Source organism: Zingiber officinale, chromosome 8A, assembly GCF_018446385.1.
Source record: "Zingiber officinale cultivar Zhangliang chromosome 8A, Zo_v1.1, whole genome shotgun sequence".
NCBI classification, from domain to species: Eukaryota; Viridiplantae; Streptophyta; class Magnoliopsida; order Zingiberales; family Zingiberaceae; genus Zingiber; species Zingiber officinale.
In genome coordinates this window covers 137,446,040-137,460,898 of record NC_056000.1, presented here as the reverse complement: position 1 = coordinate 137,460,898, position 14,859 = coordinate 137,446,040, and the positions used below count along the sequence as shown (strand labels likewise).

At 36.9% G+C, this 14,859-nt stretch overlaps 1 long non-coding RNA gene across 4 annotated transcripts; it reads right to left on the bottom strand.

The window, feature by feature from the left end:
- Positions 1 to 12,106: 12,106 nt before the first annotated feature.
- LOC122007860 lies at positions 12,107 to 13,156 on the bottom strand. Of its 4 annotated transcripts, none has more exons than XR_006119138.1 (3): positions 12,648 to 13,156; positions 12,339 to 12,558; positions 12,107 to 12,165 (listed from the first exon to the last, which is right to left on the bottom strand). It is a non-coding gene; the product is annotated as an uncharacterized LOC122007860 (long non-coding RNA). The 4 variants fall into 4 exon arrangements; XR_006119137.1 differs by having other exon boundaries at positions 12,339 to 12,536; XR_006119136.1 differs by having other exon boundaries at positions 12,339 to 12,533.
- Between the last annotated feature and the right edge of the window lie 1,703 nt (positions 13,157 to 14,859).

Here is a 14,859-nt window from a genome sequence, read left to right as displayed (position 1 = left end):
GAGATCGATAGGAACGCATAGGAACTGGTTTCGTGTCATTCTGAGGTGTCTAGGTCATGCATCCGTATTTTTATTGTTTACTTTTGTATTTTAATAAAATTAGAGATCTGGGACGAACTCCAAAATTCGTCCCAGATCTGGGACGAACTTTGGAGTTCGTCCCAAACTGTGAATATTTAAAAATTAGGAAAAAAATCTTTCAAAAAATGAAAACTTGACTTATAGAACTCGGATTGGCGCGGAACAAATTTCTATGTGCTCGTATCGATCATATGATCATAATGATGACACGATATTATTTTTTTAGCTAATATTTTCGGGTTTTTTAATTTTTGAAAATGATTATTTAAATTTTTGATAAAAAAATTATGAACCCCAAAATATAGAGTGGAAAAAATGTTTGGGACCTTCATTACGATCAGGAGATCGATACGAACGTATAGGAACTGGTTTCGTGTCATTCTGAGGTGTCTAGGTCATGCATCCGTATTTTTATTGTTTACTTTTGTAATTTAATAAAATTAGAGATCTGGGACGAACTCCAGAATTCGTCCCAGATCTGGGACGAACTTTGGAGTTCGTCCCAAACTGTGAATATTTGAAAATTCAAAAAAAAATCTTTTAAAAAATAAAAACTTGACCTATAGAACTCGGATTGGCGCGGAACAAATTTCTATGCGCTCGTATCGATCTTATGATCATAATGATGACACGATATTATTTTTTTAGCTAATATTTTCGGGGTTTTTAATTTATTAAAATGATTATTTAAATTTTTGATACAAAAATTTATGAACCCCAAAATATAGAGTGGAAAAAATGTTTGGGGCCTTCATTATGATCAGGAGATCGATACGAACGCATAGGAACTGGTTTTGTGTCATTCTGAGGTGTCTAGGTCATGCATCCGTATTTTTATTGTTTACTTTTGTATTTTAATAAAATATGAGATCTGGGACGAACTCCAAAATTCGTCCCAGATCTGGGACGAACTTTGGAGTTCGTCCCAAACCGTGAATATATGAAAATTGTAAAAAAAATCTTTTAAAAAATAAAAACTTGACCTATAGAGCTCCGAATGGCGCGGAACAAATTTCTATACGCTCGTATCGATCTCATGACCACATTGGTGAACTCGAAAACCCAATATAGTTAGTGAAGATTAAATTAAAAATATAAATTTGATAGAACCTATGACTTGGTAAAAATAAGAGTTGTTTTGAATAAGGTAAAGTCATTTTGATATTAGAAAATTTCTGATCTATATTTGTTAAGATTTTGAAAAAATGTTTGAGGCCACTAATGCGTTCATGAGATCAATAGGAGCACATGAAAATTTGTTCCATGTCATTCCGAGATCTCTAGGTTAGTTTTTTATTTTCGAAATAATTTATTTTGAATTTTTAAGAAAATAGAGATCTGGGACGAACTCCAAAATTCGTCCCAGATCTGGGACGAACTTTGGAGTTCGTCCCAAACTGTGAATATTTGAAAATTAGGAAAAAAATCTTTCAAAAATGAAAACTTGACCTATAGAACTTGGATTGGCGCGGAACAAATTTCTATGCTTCGTATCGATCTTATGATCATAATGATGACACGATATTATTTTTTAGCTAATATTTTCGGGTTTTTTAATTTTGAAATTGATTATTTAAATTTTTGATAAAAATTTATGAACCCCAAAATATAGAGTGGAAAAATGTTTGGGGCCTTCATTACGATCAAGAGATCGATACGAACGCATAGGAACTGGTTTTGTGTCATTCTGAGGTGTCTAGGTCATGCATCCGTATTTTTATTGTTTACTTTTGTATTTTAATAAAATTAGAGATCCGGGACGAACTCGATTCGTCCCAGATCTGGGACGAACTTTGGAGTTCGTCCCAAACTGTGAATATTTGATGTATTGTAAAAAAAATCTTTTAAAAAATAAAAACTTGACCTATAGAGCTCCGAATGGCGCGGAACAAATTTCTATGCGCTCGTATCGATCTCATGACCACATTGGTGAACTCGAAAACCCAATATAGTTAGTGAAGATTAAATTAAAAATATAAATTTGATAGAACCTATGACTTGGTAAAAATAAGAGTTGTTTTGAATAAGGTAAAGTCATTTTGATATTAGAAAATTTCTGATCTATATTTGTTAAGATTTTGAAAAAATGTTTGAGGCCACTAATGCGTTCATGAGATCAATAGGAGCACATGAAAATTTGTTCCATGTCATTCCGAGATCTCTAGGTTAGTTCTTTATTTTCGAAATAATTTATTTTGAATTTTTAAGAAAATAGAGATCTGGGACGAACTCCAAAATTCGTCCCAGATCTGGGACGAACTTTGGAGTTCGTCCCAAACTGTGAATATTTGAAAATTAGGAAAAAAATCTTTCAAAAATGAAAACTTGACCTATAGAACTCGGATTGGCGCGGAACAAATTTCTATGCGCTCGTATCGATCTTATGATCATAATGATGACACGATATTATTTTTTTAGCTAATATTTTCGGGTTTTTTAATTTTTGAAATTGATTATTTAAATTTTTGATAAAAAAATTTATGAACCCCAAAATATAGAGTGGAAAAAATGTTTGGGGCCTTCATTACGATCAGGAGATCGATACGAACGCATAGGAACTGGTTTCGTGTCATTCTGAGGTGTCTAGGTCATGCATCCGTATTTTTATTGTTTACTTTTGTATTTTAATAAAATATGAGATCTGGGACGAACTCCAAATTCGTCCCAGATCTGGGACGAACTTTGGAGTTCGTCCCAGAATAGGGACGAACCAGGGGATGAAATAAAATTCGTCCCCAAATTTGCCCTAATTACAGATCCGATTATTCCTCTTCCTTCTTGTCACGAGCTAACTTTTTCTTCCCTCTTTCACGCGAGCAGCCTCTTCTTCCTTCTTTTCACGCGCGGCGACAGTGGACGTTCCTCTCCGGTCACGATTCCACGCTCTCCGACAGGTAAGCTTCGGGTCCTCATCTCCGGCGTGTATTCTCACTTCTTTCCCCTCGCTCGACAGCTGCGGCCTCGCCTTATCGTGCGGCTGACTACGATCGCCAGCTAGGGTTCCTCGTTGTCGAGGCTACCCATGCACGGCAACCGCAAGCCGCCAGATCCGGGCCTTGCTCGGCGCTGGCAGCCACTGGGAACCGCCGGATCCGGGCGCCAAGGGCCTTGCTCGGCGCAGGCAGCCACTGGGAACCGCCGGATCCGGGCGCCGAGGGCCTTGCTCGGCGCTGGCAGCCACTGGGAACCGCCGGATCCGGACGCCGAGGGCCTTGCTCGGCGCTGGCAGCCACTAGGAACCGCCGGATCCGGGCGCCGAGGGCCTTGCTCGGCGCTGGCAGCCACTGGGAACCGGCGGAGCATGCTATTGCTGACGGCTGGTAGCCGCCGGTTGCCGGATCCGGCCCTTCCTGGCCGTTGGCAGTCGCTGGTAGCTGGTGGCTGCCGGATCCAGCCTTTCCTGGCCGTTGGCAGCCGCTGGTAGCCCGCTTGCAGCTGCACCTTGCCGGATCTAGGCCTTACTGGCCGCTGGCAGCCCCGCGCCATCGGAAATGGACCTTCACATGGCTGCTAGCAGTCGCTGCCCTAGCTGGTTGTTGGCAGCCGCGCCCTAGCAGCCACTGTTGGCCTCTAGGGCTGCTGCTTGCAGCCCCATAGTGTAGTAATTAATGTTATTTGTGGATGTCAAATAATATAGTTACTTGTGTACTCTAATATATTATTGTTTATGCAGGTTAATTTGTATTTGACGTGGCTTGGATAGACGCTCATCTTTGTTCTTCGTTGTGAGGTATATGTATCTATATATGTTATTTTAATTTAATCATTATAGCATTAGTGTAAGGATGAAATTAATGTGTTTATTATAATATTTGATGTTATTGTTTTGTTTGTTATATATTATTTCATTTGTATGTACACTAAGTACATATTCATCATTAGTTTATTATCATTAGTAATATTGTTTATTTGAAATAGACAAAATGCAGAATGAAAGAAGTTGGATGTATAACAAGAACTTGCCTAATCGTCGCGGTTTAACGGATGAATTTATCACGGGCTTGCGATGTTTTTTGAATTTTGCATCTAGTCAAGTTGATTATATGGATGGCAATAAGATAAGATGTCCTTGTAAAAAGTGTCACAATGGAAAATTTTTACTCTGCGATAAACTTGAAGAACATCTTTGTAGATTTGGATTTACTCCGAAGTACTATAATTGGACATCTCATGGTGAACCGTTCATATCTGATGATGATTATGCACGAAACATACAAGTCTCAATTAGTGGTGAGCAGAGTTATTATGATCAATTAAATCCATATCAGAGGATGGTTCTTGATGCAGCAGGTCATAATTTCAATCCTGACATGCATGGTACAAGTTCTAGTTATCCTCCACCAGTTGAACAAATGTTTACTACTTATACATCACCTTTGGAGGAGGCAGAAGTACCAGGTGTTAATGAAACATATACTAAATTTCAAGAAGTGTTGAGTGCTGCTGATGAACCATTATGGGCTGGTTGTAACACTCACACCAAATTATCTCTTACTGCAAAACTGTTGAATGTCAAGGCTGAGTGTAATGTGTCAGAATATTGTTTTAATAGGTTTGTTCAAACTTTTGAAGAGGCATTGCCGCGTGATAATATATTGCCTAATGATTTTTACAATATGAAAAAACTTATTAAAGAATTAGGTCTTCCAGTGGAAAGAATTGATGTATGCAGAGATGGTTGTATGTTATATTGGGGAGATGATGCAGATGCAGATGTTTGTAAATTCTGTAATCAAGATAGGTACAAGATCATCAGAAGAAGTCAACAACGACGTAAATCATACAGTCAATTGTTTTATTTGCCTTTAACTCCTAGGTTACAAAGACTTTATGCATCAAAGACAACTGCTGAACATATGACGTGACATGCAAATCATCAAACAAAAGATGGACTAATGTGTCATCCATCAGATGCAGAGGCGTGGAAAAATTTTGATAGAACATATCCGGAATTTGCAAAGGAGACTCGAAATATTAGATTAGGTCTTTGTGCAGATGGATTTGCTCCATTTGGCAAATCAGGGAAAAATTATTCATGTTGGCCAGTTATTTTAACTCCGTATAATCTTCCTCCTGGGATGTGCATGAAAACACCTTATATGTTTTTAACATTGGTTGTACCTGGGCCGCAAAATCCGAAGAAGTTAATAGATGTTTATTTGCAACCTTTGATTGCAGAATTGAAACAATTATGGGATGAAGGTTCTCCTACATACGATGTGCATACTAATCAGATGTTTATAATGAAAGCTGCTCTTCTTTGGACCATAAATGACTTTCCAGCTTATGGTATGCTATCAGGTTGGAGTACTGCTGGGATCTTAGGATGCCCAATATGTATGGAGAGATCAAAATCAATTAGATTGAAACATGGGAAGAAGCCGAGTTATTTTGATTGTCATAGACAATTTTTACCACTAAATCATAAGTTCAGAAGGAATAAAGATGAATTTACTAGGAATATAATTGAAAGAACACCTCCTCCAATAAGATTGACAGGTCAAGATATTTGGTACAGAGTGCTACACTTTTCATCTGTTATTGAAGACCCACATGGTACAACATATGATTATGGAAGTACACATAAATGGACAAAACGGAGTATTTTTTGGGATTTGCCATATTGGTATAGTCATTTAATACATCATAATCTTGATGTAATGCATATTGAGAAGAATGTTTTTGATAATCTGATAAATACAGTGATGGATATCAATGGGAAAACCAAAGACAATCTCAATGCTAGAAAAGATATGCGATTGATTTGTAAAAGACCCACTCTTGATGTCGATGAAAATAGTAGGGGACCAAAGCCAAAAGCAGTTTATACATTGAATAAAGATCAAAGACGTGTTGTTTGTGAATGGCTGAAATTTTTAAAATTTCCAGACGGTTTTGTTTCTAATCTTGGAAGATGTGTTGATATGACAGAATACAAATTGATTGGTATGAAAAGTCATGACTGTCATATATTTATGCAAAGGCTTATTCCTATTGCTTTTAAAGAAGTATTACCAAATTTTGTATGGGGTACAATTACAGAGTTAAGTATTTTTCTACACGATATTTGCTCAACTGTTTTGAGACACTCACACATGGAGACGTTAGAGAGAGACATTCCAATTATTTTATGTAATTTGGAAAGGATATTTCCACCCTCATTTTTTGATTCCATGGAACATCTTTTGGTTCACTTGCCATATGAGGCTAGAGTTGGAGGACCTGTCCATTTTCGATGGATGTATCCATTTGAAAGGTAAAATTTTCATCTGCTATATTCCGACAAATTGAATGTATCAAAATATACTCATTTTATTATAAAATTAATCTAATATAATTTGTTTTATTGCAATCAGATTCTTATATCATTTGAAGAAAAAAATCAAAAATAAGGCACATGTTGAAGCATCTATTGTTAATGCATATATTGTGGAGGAGGTAACAACTTTTGCTTCATATTATTTTGAGCCTCATGTTCAAAGCAAACGATAGAGACCCGGAAGAAATGATGAAGGTCCAATTGATCCCAATATAAACTCATTCTCAATTTTTAACTATCTTGGTCGACCAAGTGGAACATGTAAGGAGAGATACTTAACTGGTCAAGAATGGCGGGCAGCTCATACATATATTTTACTGAATTGTCCAGAAGTATCGTCACATTATGAGTTAGTATATATTTGTAATTTTTTTTTCTTATGTCGCAACTTTTAGTGTTATAATTTAACTTTTTTATCGTACGATTTTTGAAAATTTATATTCTGGCTTATCACCACAAGAGTTTGATCGCTTATGCGAAGAAGAATTTGCATCATGGTTTAAATCATTTGTAAGTAGTCAATTTAAATTTGAATTTAATATGAATGTTTGTAATAATTGTCAAATTTGAATTTAGGTTCATGATAATCAAACTCAGATTGAGCAAGAATTGCTTATCCATCTAGCATGGGGTCCGAAAGCAATGGTACGCACATGGCCAATGTATTTCATAAATGGATATAATTTTCATATTCAAGAATATGGAATGGGAAAGAGTACGATGAATAGTGGAGTTTGTGTTAAGTCATCAAATGATGGAGATGCAAGAAATGATTTCTATGGCTTATTGGATGAAATTATAGAGGTAGCATACCCTGGCCCAGAAATGCGAGTTATTCTATTCAAGTGTCGCTGGTTTGACCCTATCAGAGGGATGAAGGTGCATCCACAATATAATTTGGTTGAAGTAAATCATAAAAGATTTTATAAAAAATATGAATCATTTGTGTTGGCACAACAAGCAATTCAAGTATTCTATGCTTCATATCCTAGTTTGAAACGTGACAAAATTGATTGGTGGGCTGTGTGTAAAACGAAGGCACGGAAAAAAATTGAGGAACATTGGGAGGACATTGCTTATCAACAAGAGGAAGTTACTAATACATTTCATATAGAAGAATATATTATTCCAACGTTACAAGATCCTACCGGAATAGTGATAAATGTGGATACAACTGAAATTGATGATAATGATGAGGAGGAGGAGGAGGAGGAGGAGGAGGAAGATGCGGACGAGGAGGAGGACGAGGAGGAGGAGGAGGAGGAGGAGGATGATGATGAAGACTTTGAGTTTTTATAATGAGTAAGTTTTTATATTTTATTTTCATATATTATACTGCTTTATTAAGAATAAATTTATTTTCAATTTGTAATTCCCATAACTCATAGCTCAATTAGTTTATTTGTCTCAAATATATACAAAACTATTTCATTTTTAAAGTTATATATCTTATTTGTTAATACTCTGTATTTTTTATAGATAAGTACAAGTTACATCTTATCGTCTTCTCGGGAGTTCGTGGATTCACTTTTTTCTTAGCAAATATGGTAAGTTCTTTGGTTTCATATTATTTATTATGAAACAAATTTGTATTAAATTTGTTATTTGTTTGAATATTCAGAATCTCTTTCGACGAGGTGGTCGTAGACGGGGCGCTCACCATACACCACCTACAGACACTGTATCTACACCCCCACCTAATCAAGCTGACACTGCAGGACCGTCGCATACACCTTCAACAATACCTTCCTGTGCACCATCGCCTTCCCCTTCCCCTTCTGCTGTACCTTCACCGATCGAGTCCCCAGCAACCTCTTCCATTCCTTCTCGACATTCGATTGCAGAGAGGCCAGACACTCGAGAGTCTATAGCCCCTTGTGGAGATTCGTAAGTAAAATTAAAATATTTTATTTTATCAACTTCCATAATTCTTTAACATGCTTTTTTTATAAATTATAATAGGTTCGATAATTCTGTCCATGTTATTCACGAGATTAATAGAATCGTGAATAACCATTGGAGAGGGGACTCGATGAGTTATACTAGCACTCCAGCACCGACTAGAGAGTTATGGTGGAGTGAATTTAAGGTATTTCATTTATTTTATATCTTAAATGAAAGTAAACATATAAATAATTATTTTTTCTATTACAGTGATCATTCACTTGGGACATGAATGATGACATGGAAATAAGAAGGATTTTCATGAAAAAATGTGGCGATCACATTCGCCATGTACTCAATCATGCGAAGTCAAAGGGGAAAAAACCACCATTCATTCTGAGGAAAACTGGATAAAGATTACCAATTATTGGGAAAGTGAGGAGTTTAAAACAAGAAGTCACCAGAATAAAACTAATCAATCTTTTAATTCTGGAGACATGTCTGCTACATATGCGGGAGGATCTATCAATATTGATGAGCATAGACGCAGATTGGTAATTTCTTAACACTCCTATTATTTTCTTACTCTATTTGACATTATTTGATTTTCTTTAATCATCTTTTTTAGTCCAAAGAACTAGGAAAGGAGCCTACATTTATAGAAACTTTCACCCGCACCTTTCAGAAAAAAGATAAGACTTGGAGCGGGGACAGAGCTAGAGCAATCAAGGTTTGAATAAATTTTTGATCTAAATTTATACCTTAGATTCTATTATTAATGTACCCACTATAATAACTTAATGTTGTTATAATTATAATTTATTTTTTATTACAATACAGGAGAAATATGATGAACTAGAGGTAGCACAAAGATGTTCTGGTTCTACTAGTGCAGATATGGAGGGGTCTGAGCCATCTGTTGGTACTGATTTAAATTTATGGCTACAAGCGAGTGGAGGATCAAAAAAAGGAGGAAAGATATTTGGAATGGGTTCTTTGAGCAGAATCCATAGAGTTGGCCGTATTTCTTCCTCCTCCTCACAGACCCAGCAGATGACCCACTTGACTGAAGAGGTTTCACAGTTGAAGGATATTTTAAATGAAAGGGATGAAGAAATGAGACAAATGCGCCAAAATCAAGAATTGATTTTACGACATTTCAAGTTAATTTCTGCTCCAAGTGAGAATCCTCCCGGTGACGGTGACGATGGTGATCATGATGATGGCGATGGTGGTGAATCTTAGTTAAATTATTGTAAGTTTTATATTAGAATTTTTTTTTACACTTATTGTTATAGTTTCTTTTAGATTTTTACTTTACCTTGCTACTTTGCATTTTATGCCATGTTTTATATTTTTTATCTGTCTATTACTAATCTATGCAATTTAGTTATATACGTGTCAATAATTTTATTATGTCATAAACATTTGATACATGTATTTTTGATTACATAAGGATTTTTTTGCTATCTAAGTCTTTGATCTATTATGATAACTATGTATTAAGACCATATCTCTAGATTTATTTGGTTAATCTTATTTTATTTTCTTACTTCTTCTAGCTATGAAACTCCACTGTTTATGTTGAAGTGATCTTCTAATATTTATTGGGTTTTGTGCAAAGTTGAAGCTTGCCTTGAAGAGATGAAAGAAAAGGTAATGTCATAATGTAAGTAAACTTATTTCCCACTTTGGTTAATTTGTTTACCCCTCTATTATCTTTAAGAGAATGATCAAGATTTCCTTGTAGCCATTAGGAATCACAAGGATATTTAAAGAATGAGACGAGCAAAGATAAAAGTAAAGATTTCCTTGTTTTTCTTATGCCGTCTTGTGTTTTCATTGAGAGACTCCAATCTATTTTTAATTTTTTTTTTAAATTATAATCTAAAATCAAAATTCAAATCTACCATTTATGTGATAAATTCAAACACTATATAGCTACTTACTAATTATCAGTAGGATTAACATTTATTATACAAATTTATAATAACTTTAGTTTAATTTTATTAATTATATTAATTAGAATCCATTACTCATTAGAATTTCCTATTTTCCATGTGAACAATGCTTTACTCTTTGAGTTGATAGTAAAAGAGATGTACGTGAGGGAGGGAGATCCAAAATAAATGAAGTGCAAGTTTGTATAATAAACATCTTCAAAATGGAAAATAATCAATAAACTCCTCATAATGATCATTCCCCTTCTTTCATTTGAGCTATGTTGTGAAAATTGTACTAGCTTTTATTAGGCATATAGTGAATCTAGATTGCCTTAGTTAATAGATAAGAAATAACTCATTAGCTCCAGGAAGATTCTAGCATGAACAAAGTATGACTTGTTTATGTCCTAAGCATTAATTGTCACGCCCCAGAGGAGTCCCTGTCCGAAGAAAATTTCGGCAGCATCTCCCCTGTACGACGGACAATCTGAAACTTTCTACATACATAAATACCTCAGCCACAGGCGGCTGGAATAATAACAGTAAATAAAACCAATCACCACGCAGTTTATATAAGTATTCAGCCTCTGGCTGTCACAACCACGCAGTTAATAAAATAGTAAACAAAACAATAAAACTCTGACTCGAAATCCACCCTACTCCACTACACTCGTAAAGCTCAAAACCGACGAACTCACCTCTTCTGCCGTCCAGGCAGGCATATAGTAGAATAAAATCCAAATCATATCAAAGGTCCATCAAACGAAAGGATTCCATACAATATCCATATGAAAAATCCAAAACAAGACTAAAACAAAGTCTGATAGAAAAAAAAAATAACTAAAATAAAATAACAACTCAACCCAGCAGAGGACTAGCACTACGTGCTGTGGGGACTAGCGACTGGAACTTCCTCCTGACAGCATCAACCTGAAAATATCAACAATGGAGGCGGGGTGAGTCCAACACTCAGTGGGTATATATAAAAAAAATAACACCTACTAATCATGCGGTCTCACGATAAAGATAAAGGTAACTACTGAGCCGAAGAAGGCGGGAGAGAATCAGCTAACCAGGACCGATAAAAGGACAAACATCCAGAAGGTATAGAAGACACATGTCGTATCGATGGTATCAGCGATATGCGGCGTATAAGTGCAACAAACACAAACAATAAATGCATCGTGCATATGATGCCAGGTCACCCCTGACACCAGTCAGTCGACTCACAACAACGGTGGGACCGAGTGGGTAGGGTGACAATGCACTCAAGAACACTACTCACGATGGTGATCGGTGGGCGGGATCTTTGTCGAATACATACGTACTCTACCCCAAATCATAAATGGGGAAGCGCAATGCTCTCACCGGTACGCTGTGACGGGAGGGATCTCTAACGTGCTACTGGCTGCGTCACACTACCGAGGCGGACCAACGGAGCAGGAAGAGCGTGCTACGCCGTGTCCCAGCTACCCGAAGCGTCTGGCGGAGCCGAGCGGTGATGGCGGCAAAGTGCTCGACAATAAAGGAGCAATCAATCACTCAACATGCAATCATGCGAATGGTGCGTGTCACTAAACATGGTAATATACTAACCCAATCTCTGGACATATCATAATGTGCACCAAAGCGAATGAATCATATCAAGGTATCTCGATTCTATAAGGTATCAAACCTAGGTCCTGACATGGTAAAATATGGTTATATCACTACCCATGAGCATGTGGAATCAGGTACATATTCATACAAGATGTAAACAAACAATCAATCAACAGGTAGCATGTATTGGGCAGTGATTAACCGAAACAAGTAAGAAACACAATTAATGCATCTTGTTAATTTAATTACTAAGCATATCAAAGACAATAAGTCAAAAGTACCCGCCTCCGATAAGAAAAGTCCAATCCGACTCCGAGATACTCGTCTCGTGTCAAAATCCTGTGTCACAATATTTAATTTAGTTAATTCTATCATGCCTTCATTAACTAAACCAAATCATAATTTCATTAATCAATTAGAGTTAAACTCATTAACCCTAACCCTTTTCACAACTACAATGGATTAGGTATCTCCAATTATCTACAACGAAAAATCAAATTCCTCCACAATACCTCAACCACCGTTGCTGTTGCTGCTGAAGCAAGGGCTACTGGATGGGGTTGCTGCTGGAAGTCTTGAACAAACTAAAGCACACTTTACAAGTCGGACACTTCACTCTAAAATCACCACTCTGCTGTAAAGAAGAGAGTGGCACCGGTAATGGTGCACTAGGGCACAGCAGCAACACAGGGAAAAGAAATCTCCACCTACTGGTCCAAGCAAGGTCAAGCACTGAGATCACTAACATAGATCAAGCCATAATCCAAATTCCACATCACACAATACTACTCAAATTTCACCAATTAGGGTATAACACTCACCTCCCAGATCACTGCTAGGGCACTAGAGGTGTGACCACAGTGAAGAAGAAGGTGTGGAGGCAGTGGCACGCAGAGGCAGTGGCGCAGAGATGAAGAAGTCGGCGTCGGCACGGTGCAGATGTGGAGCGGTCGTGAACACAAGGAGGAGAGCCGGCTCTCAGCGGTGTGCGGCGGTGGAGAGGCCGAACACAGAGAAGAATCGGCGCGTTGTCGTGAACCCAACCCTCTAGGGCACGCGAGTTCGGCGGCTGGCGGCAGGAACTCAGGCTGCCGGCGGTTGAAAGAATTGTGCTAGGGCAGAAAAGAGGCCGAGAGCGAGGGTGTCCGGCGATGGCTCGTCGGACCAGAGGAGGAATCGAGAGAAGGGCGTCGGCGGCGTTGGGTGGCTAGGGCAGGCGGTCGGGCGGCGGTGCTAGGGCTCCGACAAGGAACCGGCTGCCGGCGTTCGGGAAGAAGAAACCGCCGGCGTCGGGCGCGAGAGAAGAAGAGAGGAACGGATTAGGGCTCGGCACAGTAACGAGGGAAAAAAATATATAAATAAGGAAAAGAAAAGGAAAAAGGAAAAGAAAAAAAATAAAACTTTTCCTTATTAAAACTGGGTAGCCTAAACAGGCTTTTCCGGACCCCATTTTTATCCCCGTTAACTCGTCCGTACGAGCTCCGAAAAATTCCCGAAAAATATCCAAAAATTTCGGAAAATTCCCTTATTAATATTCGTCATTTTTCCGGTATTTTACATTAATTGTAAATGTTTATGTTTGCATGGATTAAACATAAACTAGATCAGTGAAACATACCATAAGTTGGATTAAAGTGATCAACTAGCTTGGTATCCAAACCCAGTTAGAAATTAAAATATGTGAAAGTATATATATGTAGATGTGAGCACATATGATAGGATGAAGCACTAGATATGCACATGTAGGTACAGGTCGAAATTGTATTACCAATTGTATTTCTAATTTTCATTTATGTTGTAGTTAATTTTCTTTATTATAGAATCGTTAATTTTCTTAGTTTTTTTTAAAACAAGACAATATTTTACTTGTTAGTTGCATAAGTTTTAGATGTCTTATTTCAATATGATATCATTGATGTATGTTTTAGATCTATATATATATTGTTATAAATGTTAGTTATTCATTTGTAATTTGATGTAGGAAAAGGAGAACGAAGCATGGAAGAAGGTGCATGAAGCTCTTGGAGCATGACGATTAGTATTTTATTTTATGCTTAGATGTATTTGTTATTTGGATTATGAGTTGTTGAACCAAACTAGTTCTTGTTTTCATGTGTAAATATGATGTTTGTTGAATTGATATATTTGAATGTTAGTTTGGATGTGTAAATATTATGAGTTGATATATTTGTATGTAGTTTGGATGTGTATAAATATGATGTGTGTTGAAGTTTGGTATAAATATTTGAATGTTTGGATGTGAAGTTGTGTGAATGTGAAGTTGTTTGAATGTGAAGTTTGGATATGAAGTTGTTTGAATGTTTGTTTGGATGTGTATAGATATTTGAATGTATTTGATATGTAAAATAGGATGAAGAAATGAAAAATGTTTGGTTGCTGGATATTGTATTTTGGGACAAATTTTGGGACGAATTTGAGTTCGTTCCACATTTGGGACGAATCCGATTTTGTCCCTAATTTGGGACGAATCTAAAGTTCGTCCCTAATTTGGGACGAAATTTAGGTTCGTTCCAAAATCTAATTTATTCTGATTTACTATATTTTAGGGATAATTCGGGACGAAATTTTTTCGTCCCTAATTCGGGACGAATATCTGTTCGTCCCGAATTCGGGACGAATAATTTCGTCCCGAAATTGAATGAAACGGGAGCTTGAATTTTGGGACGAACTGAAATTCGTCCCAAATTTGGAACAAACCAGAATTTGTCCCTAATTTGGGACGAAAATCTAATTTCGTCCCAAATTTGAAGACACTATGCAGTGTGGATTTGCAACAAAATTTGTGACGAAAATTTTAGTTCGTTGCAAAATTTGGGACGAATATTTTATTTTCGTTGCAAAATGTGGCAACGACTAATTTGCGACGAATATATTTTCGTCACAAAATTCGTCGCAAAAAATTTTGCGACGAAAATTTTGGGAAAATTCGTCCCTAAATTTGTCCCTAATTTACAGTTTTTTTGTAGTGTTTAGTTAAGTCAGTTTACTTAGAGAACAAGAAATATAAAGATT